A 7,109-nucleotide genomic window follows, 5' to 3' on the forward strand; every position below is an offset into this window, starting at 1 on the left:
GGCCGGCCTGCCGCCCCCAGCCACCCGCCACAGGCCCCCCCACCGCCGCCCCGGCTGAGACAGCACAGGCAGCCCGCCGCCGGCCCTTCCCACCCCGTGCAGGCACCCCTGCATACGGGCCTCCGGCAGGGCCGGCCTGCCGCCCACAGCCACCCCCCGCAACCCCCCCCACCGCCGCCCCGGCTCAGAGAGCACAGGCAGCCCGCCGCAGGCCCACCCACCCCGTGCAGGCACCCCTGCATACGGGCCTCCGGCAGGGCCGGCCTGCCGCCCCCAGCCACCCCCCGCAAGCCCCCCCCACCGCCGCCCCGGCTCAGAGAGCACAGGCAGCCCGCCGCCGGCCCTTCCCACCCCGTGCAGGCACCCCTGCATACGGGCCTCCGGCAGGGCCGGCCTGCCGACCCCAGCCACCCCCCGCAAGCCCCCCCCACCGCCGCCCCGGCTCAGAGAGCACAGGCAGCCCGCCGCAGGCCCACCCACCCCGTGCAGGCACCCCTGCATACGGGCCTCCGGCAGGGCCGGCCTGCCGACCCCAGCCACCCCCCGCAAGCCCCCCCACCGCCGCCCCGACTGAGACAGCACAGGCAGCCCGCCGCCGGCCCTTCCCACCCCGTGCAGGCACCCCTGCATACGGGCCTCCGGCAGGGCCGGCCTGCCGCCCCCAGCCACCCCCCGCAACCCCCCCCACCGCCGCCCCGGCTGAGAGATCACAGGCAGCCCGCCGCCGGCCCTTCCCACCCCGTGCAGGCACCCCTGCATACGGGCCTCCGGCAGGGCCGGCCTGCCGACCCCAGCCACCCCCCGCAAGCCCCCCCCACCGCCGCCCCGGCTCAGAGAGCACAGGCAGCCCGCCGCAGGCCCACCCACCCCGTGCAGGCACCCCTGCATACGGGCCTCCGGCAGGGCCGGCCTGCCGCCCCCAGCCACCCCCCGCAAGCCCCCCCACCGCCGCCTCGGCTGAGAGAGCACAGGCAGCCCGCCGCCGGCCCTTCCTACCCCGTGCAGGCACCCCTGCATACGGGCCTCCGGCCGGGCCGGCCTGCCGCCCCCAGCCACCCCCCACAAGCCCCCCCACCGCCGCCCCGGCTCAGAGAGCACAGGCAGCCCGCCGCAGGCCCACCCACCCCGTGCAGGCACCCCTGCATACGGGCCTCCGGCAGGGCCGGCCTGCCGACCCCAGCCACCCCCCGCAAGCCCCCCCACCGCCGCCCCGACTGAGACAGCACAGGCAGCCCGCCGCCGGCCCTTCCCACCCCGTGCAGGCACCCCTGCATACGGGCCTCCGGCAGGGCCGGCCTGCCGCCCCCAGCCACCCCCCGCAACCCCCCCCACCGCCGCCCCAGGTGAGAGAGCACAGGCAGCCCGCCGCCGGCCCTTCCCACCCCGTGCAGGCACCCCTGCATACGGGCCTCCGGCAGGGCCGGCCTGCCGACCCCAGCCACCCCCCACAAGCCCCCCCACCGCCGCCCCGGCTGAGACAGCACAGGCAGCCCGCCGCCGGCCCTTCCCACCCCGTGCAGGCACCCCTGCATACGGGCCTCCGGCAGGGCCGGCCTGCCGACCCCAGCCACCCCCCGCAAGCCCCCCCACCGCCGCCCCGGCTGAGAGAGCACAGGCAGCCCGCCGCCGGCCCTTCCCACCCCGTGCAGGCACCCCTGCATACGGGCCTCCGGCAGGGCCGGCCTGCCGCCCCCAGCCACCCGCCACAGGCCCCTCCACCGCCGCCCCGGCTGAGACAGCACAGGCAGCCCGCCGCCGGCCCTTCCCACCCCGTGCAGGCACCCCTGCATACGGGCCTCCGGCAGGGCCGGCCTGCCGCCCACAGCCACCCCCCGCAACCCCCCCCACCGCCGCCCCGGCTGAGAGAGCACAGGCAGCCCGCCGCCGGCCCTTCCCACCCCGTGCAGGCACCCCTGCATACGGGCCTCCGGCAGGGCCGGCCTGCCGACCCCAGCCACCCCCCGCAAGCCCCCCCCACCGCCGCCCCGGCTCTAAGAGCACAGGCAGCCCGCCGCAGGCCCACCCACCCCGTGCAGGCACCCCTGCATACGGGCCTCCGGCAGGGCCGGCCTGCCGACCCCAGCCACCCCCCGCAAGCCCCCCCACCGCCGCCCCGACTGAGACAGCACAGGCAGCCCGCCGCCGGCCCTTCCCACCCCGTGCAGGCACCCCTGCATACGGGCCTCCGGCAGGGCCGGCCTGCCGCCCCCAGCCACCCCCCGCAACCCCCCCCACCGCCGCTATGGCTGAGACAGCACAGGCAGCCCGCCGCCGGCCCTTCCCACCCCGTGCAGGCACCCCTGCATACGGGCCTCCGGCAGGGCCGGCCTGCCGCCCCCAGCCACCCCCCGCAAGCCCCCCCACCGCCGCCCCGGCTGAGACAGCACAGGCAGCCCGCCGCCGGCCCTTCCCACCCCGTGCAGGCACCCCTGCATACGGGCCTCCGGCAGGGCCGGCCTGCCGACCCCAGCCACCCCTCCGCAAGCCCCCCCACCGCCGCCCCGGCTGAGACAGCACAGGCAGCCCGCCGCCGGCCCTTCCCACCCCGTGCAGGCACCCCTGCATACGGGCCTCCGGCAGGGCCGGCCTGCCGCCCCCAGCCACCCGCCGCAGGCTACCCCACCGCCGCCCCGGCTGAGACAGCACAGGCAGCCCGCCGCTGCCCCTTCCCACCCCGTGCAGGCACCCCTGCATACGGGCCTCCGGCAGGGCCGGCCTGCCGCCCCCAGCCACCCCCCGCAAGCCCCCCCACCGCCGCCTCGGCTGAGAGAGCACAGGCACCCCGCCGCCGGCCCTTCCTACCCCGTGCAGGCACCCCTGCATACGGGCCTCCGGCCGGGCCGGCCTGCCGCCCCCAGCCACCCCCCACAAGCCCCCCCACCGCCGCCCCGGCTGAGACAGCACAGGCAGCCCGCCGCCGCCCCTTCCCACCCCGTGCAGGCACCCCTGCATACGGGCCTCCGGCAGGACCGGCCTGCCGCCCCCAGACAACCCCCGCAAGCCCCCCCACCGCCGCCCCGGCTGAGAGAGCACAGGCACCCCGCCGCCGCCCCTTCCCACCCCGTGCAGGCACCCCTGCATACGGGCCTCCGGCAGGGCCGGCCTGCCGACCCCAGCCACCCCCCGCAAGCCCCCCCACCGCCGCCCCGGCTGAGAGAGCACAGGCAGCCCGCCGCCGGCCCTTCCCACCCCGTGCAGGCACCCCTGCATACGGGCCTCCAGCACGGGCGACCCGCTCTGTCCGCAGGGAGGACAGGTCTACCCCTTCTGCCGGCAGGGAGGCCAGGTCTACCCCTTCTGCCGGCAGGGATGCCAGGTCTACCCGTTTTACCGGCAGGGAGGCCAGGTCTACCCCTTCTGCCGGCAGGGAGGCCAGGTCTACCCGTTTTACCGGCAGGGATGCCAGGTCTACCCGTTCTAGCGGCAGGGAGGCCAGGTCTACCCATATTGCCGGCAGGGAGACCAGGTCTACCCATTTACCGGCAGGGAGACCAGGTCTACCCGTTCTGGCGGCAGGGAGAACAGGTCTACCCTTTTTGCCGGCAGGGAGACCAGGTCTACCCGTTTTGCCGGCAGGGAGACCAGGTCTACCCGTTCTGGCTGCAGGGAGACCAGGTCTACCCGTTTTGCCGGCAGGGATAACAGGTCTACCCGATTTACCTGCAGGGAGACCAGGTCTACCCATTTACCGGCAGGGAGACCAGGTCTACCCGTTTTGCCGGCAGGGATGCCAGGTCTACCCGTTCTGGCGGCAGGGAGAACAGGTCTACCCGTTTTACCTGCAGGGAGAACAGGTCTACCCGTTTTACCGGCAGGGAGACCAGGTCTACCCGTTTTGCCGGCAGGGATGCCAGGTCTACCCGTTTTACCTGCAGGGATGCCAGGTCTACCCGTTTTACCGGCAGGGAGGCCAGGTCTACCCGTTCTGCCGGCAGGGAGGCCAGGTCTACCCGTTCTAGCGGCAGGGAGACCAGGTCTACCCATTTACCGGCAGGGAGACCAGGTCTACCCGTTTTGCCGGCAGGGATGCCAGGTCTACCCGTTTTGCCGGCAGGGATAACAGGTCTACCCGTTTTACCTGCAGGGAGGCCAGGTCTACCCGTTTTACCGGCAGGGAGACCAGGTCTACCCGTTTTGCCGGCAGGGATGCCAGGTCTACCCGTTCTGGCGGCAGGGAGACCAGGTCTACCCGTTCTGCCGGCAGGGATGCCAGGTCTACCCGTTTTACCTGCACGGAGACCAGGTCTACCCGTTTTACCGGCAGGGAGGCCAGGTCTACCCGTTCTGGCGGCAGGGAGAACAGGTCTACCCTTTTTGCCGGCAGGGAGACCAGGTCTACCCGTTTTGCCGGCAGGGATGCCAGGTCTACCCGTTCTGGCGTCAGGGAGAACAGGTCTACCCGTTTTACCGGCAGGGAGAACAGGTCTACCCGTTTTACCGGCAGGGAGACCAGGTCTACCCGTTTTGCCGGCAGGGATGCCAGGTCTACCCGTTTTACCTGCAGGGATGCCAGGTCTACCCGTTTTACCGGCAGGGAGGCCAGGTCTACCCGTTCTGCCGGCAGGGAGGCCAGGTCTACCCGTTCTAGCGGCAGGGAGACCAGGTCTACCCATTTACCGGCAGGGAGACCAGGTCTACCCGTTTTGCCGGCAGGGATGCCAGGTCTACCCGTTTTGCCGGCAGGGATAACAGGTCTACCCGTTTTACCTGCAGGGAGGCCTGGTCTACCCGTTTTACCGGCAGGGAGACCAGGTCTACCCGTTCTGCCGGCAGGGATGCCAGGTCTACCCGTTTTACCTGCACGGAGACCAGGTCTACCCGTTTTACCGGCAGGGAGGCCAGGTCTACCCGTTCTGGCGGCAGGGAGAACAGGTCTACCCTTTTTGCCGGCAGGGAGACCAGGTCTACCCGTTTTGCCGGCAGGGATGCCAGGTCTACCCGTTCTGGCTGCAGGGAGACCAGGTCTACCCGTTCTGCCGGCAGGGATAACAGGTCTACCCGTTTTACCTGCAGGGAGACCAGGTCTACCCGTTTTACCGGCAGGGAGACCAGGTCTACCCGTTTTGCCGGCAGGGATGCCAGGTCTACCCGTTCTGCCGGCAGGGAGGCCAGGTCTACCCGTTTTACCGGCAGGGAGGCCAGGTCTACCCGTTTTACCTGCAGGGAGAACAGGTCTACCCGTTTTACCGGCAGGGAGACCAGGTCTACCCGTTTTGCCGGCAGGGATGCCAGGTCTACCCGTTGTGGCGGCAGGGAGGCCAGGTCTACCCGTTCTGCCGGCAGGGAGGCCAGGTCTACCCGTTTTACCTGCAGGGAGGCCAGGTCTACCCGTTTTGGCGGCAGGGAGACCAGGTCTACCCGTTTTGCCGGCAGGGATGCCAGGTCTACCCGCTTCCGGCAGGGATGCCAGGTCTACCCGGTTCCAGGCAGGGAGGCCTCGTCTACCCGTTCTGCCGGCAGGGAGGCCAGGTCTACCCGTTTTACCGGCAGGGATGCCAGGTCTACCCGCTTCCGGCAGGGATGCCAGGTCTACCCGGTTCCAGGCAGGGAGGCCTCGTCTACCCGTTCTGCCGGCAGGGAGGCCAGGTCTACCCGTTTTACCGGCAGGGATGCCAGGTCTACCCGCTTCCGGCAGGGATGCCAGGTCTACCCGGTTCCAGGCAGGGAGGCCTCGTCTACCCGTTCTGCCGGCAGGGAGGCCAGGTCTACCCGTTTTACCGTCCGCCGGGTCCGGTGTGCCCGATGTGGCCGCCGGAGCTGCCGGCGGAAAGGGATGCCTCGTCTACCTCGCTCCGGCGGGACTTTGGCTCCACCGCGGTTCTGGCAGGTAGACGTCTTGCCCGGTTCTTCTTCGGAGCTGCCGAAGGGGTCGCTGCTTTGCGCTGCCTCCAGTTACGTCATGGTAAGAGTCGGCGGCGCTCGCGCGCCTCCCCGCTGGGGGAAGACGGTTCTCTTCGAGCCCGCCGGGGCCGGGGACCTCGCTGTCCGTATACTAGGGCAGAGGGCTGGCGCTCGCGGACCAGCGCCATCGAACCGCTGCAGCTACTCGCGGTTCAGCCGGCAGACTCGGGCGTTGCACGGCGGCCATGGCCGTGGCCGTTCTGCCTCCTACCTATCGCGCACGGCGCTTCCGACTGCCAGAAGCCGCGCGAAGCCGCTGCTTGCCCGCAGGCTCCGGTGGCCGTTGCCGACTGGAGCGAGGGCTCCAAGAGGGGTTTCTCCAGAGCCGGGCCGAGACGGGCGGCGGTCGCCGGCACTCGAACGCTTGTCACCCGCGGCTCAGCCGGCAGACTCGGGCGTTGCCCGGCGGCCCTGGCCGTGGCCGTTCTGCCTCCTACCTGTCGCGCACGGCGCTTCCGACTGCCAGAAGCCGCGCGAAGCCGCTGCTTGCCCGCAGGCTCCGGTGGCCTGGAGCGAGGGCTCCAAGAGGGGTTTCTCCAGGGCCGGGCCGAGACCGGCGGCGGTCGCCGGCACTCGAACGCTTGTCACCCGCGGCTCAGCCGGCAGACTCGGGCGTTGCCCGGCGGCCCTGGCCGTGGCCGTTCTGCCTCCTACCTATCGCGCACGGCGCTTCCGACTGCCAGAAGCCGCGCGAAGCCGCTGCTTGCCCGCAGGCTCCGGTGGCCGTTGCCGACTGGAGCGAGGGCTCCAAGAGGGGTTTCTCCAGGGCCGGGCCGAGACGGGCGGCGGTCGCCGGCACTCGAACGCTTGTCACCCGCGGCTCAGCCGGCAGACTCGGGCGTTGCCCGGCGGCCCTGGCCGTGGCCGTTCTGCCTCCTACCTATCGCTCACGGCGCTTCCGACTGCCAGAAGCCGCGCGAAGCCGCTGCTTGCCCGCAGGCTCCGGTGGCCGTTGCCGACTGGAGCGAGGGCTCCAAGAGGGGTTTCTCCAGGGCCGGGCCGAGACGGGCGGCGGTCGCCGGCACTCGAACGCTTGTCACCCGCGGCTCAGCCGGCAGACTCGGGCGTTGCCCGGCGGCCCTGGCCGTGGCCGTTCTGCCTCCTACCTATCGCGCACGGCGCTTCCGACTGCCAGAAGCCGCGCGAAGCCGCTGCTTGCCCGCAGGCTCCGGTGGCCGTTGCCGACTGGAGCGAAGGCTCCAAGAGGG

The sequence above is a fragment of the Opisthocomus hoazin genome, unplaced genomic scaffold (genome assembly GCF_030867145.1).
Source record: "Opisthocomus hoazin isolate bOpiHoa1 unplaced genomic scaffold, bOpiHoa1.hap1 HAP1_SCAFFOLD_105, whole genome shotgun sequence".
Lineage (NCBI taxonomy): Eukaryota > Metazoa > Chordata > Aves > Opisthocomiformes > Opisthocomidae > Opisthocomus > Opisthocomus hoazin.